Consider the following 1,339-nt stretch of genomic DNA (forward strand, 5'->3'; position numbering starts at 1 on the left):
GGCCAGGGCCTTAGCAGCCTGTATATGGGCGTGTCTGGGTGTGTCAGGAGGGGAGGTGGATGGGTGACTGAGCATGGGATGAGGCTGCTACCATGTTAGCAAAAGAACAAGTCTCAAGAAGACTGAGGAAGGGGGCACTGGGGAGTCTGGGAATATGAGCAGGAGGAGTTTTGTAATTGTGACTTAATTCTTTAGAGCAGCTATTTTCAACCTTCTTTTTATCCCATGGCACACATAAGCTAATCACTAAAAATTCTGTGGCACACCAGAAAGTATGTATTTTGCCAACCTGACCAAAAAATAGATATAATTTTCATTCATTCACATCAAACACCAATTGGCATTGTCATTCTTATTTGACAATCTAAGGGGAAAGAGGTCAGAGCCCCTGACTAAATAATCAGGTACTGCATGTTTTAAATATCCTTGCGGCTCACCAGTGTGCCTGTTCCAGCACACGGGTTGAATTCACGGTTTAGAGAAACCAACTTCATCTGTTATTGTTGGATCTCTGACCCAAAGGAAACGTTCTCAAAATTCCAAAGGATTTACAATGGTGGCCGTCATACTGACCCATAACTGTGTTCAAAAGGGAAGTTTATCTTTGAGAACATAGCTGTCCCTCCCAGAGAAGTTGAGGTAGGGCAGTGTTTCTCAGCTGGTACAGAAGAAAGTACCACTGATTGACTTGTCTGAGCACACAGATTAATGGGTCTGCAGAGTTGGGTAGATACTACCCAAATCTTGGTGCTGAAGTATTAGTTTTGAGGTGTCTGCCGAGAACACCAGAATGCTGGGCCAGGTCAGGGGTCTGGGTGCAAGCTTCCACGAAGTAATCTTTTTCCTCAGATAGCTCTCCCAGGCCACAATCTCCAACATGCTTTGTGACTGTGAACTTATATGGCCTGTAGGACAAGAATGACTAGGAAGTTCTCCAAGAAGGAAATGACTGTTTTCACTAAAGAAATGATTCCATTTCTAAACTCCTCATTAGATTGTCTCCATGATGCTTGTGCCATAACTGCAGTGGGATATCTTCACATAATAGATGCTTGATTTTTTAGAGCATTTTCTTAACATCTTTTGGCCTCAGTTTTCTGATTATAAGGAGTTGAAGTGTTTCCTAAGAACATTACAATCAAAAGAGAGGATATCAGAACATTTGAGCAACTATAGGAAAAATAACCTACTAGTGTTTGGTTATCTCAAGTAATCTCTGATAACAAGTTATCTCTGATAACAAGTCCTCAGAATAACGGGGTAGAAATGAAGCTGAAAAAACAGAAAGGGAGGGGGTGGCCTGTGGCATGGGGCTGACCTGCTGTCTGACTCTCCCTCA

This window comes from Artibeus jamaicensis, unplaced genomic scaffold (genome assembly GCF_021234435.1).
Source record: "Artibeus jamaicensis isolate MK-2021 breed Jamaican fruit bat unplaced genomic scaffold, CSHL_Jam_final contig_1715, whole genome shotgun sequence".
Taxonomy (NCBI): domain Eukaryota; kingdom Metazoa; phylum Chordata; class Mammalia; order Chiroptera; family Phyllostomidae; genus Artibeus; species Artibeus jamaicensis.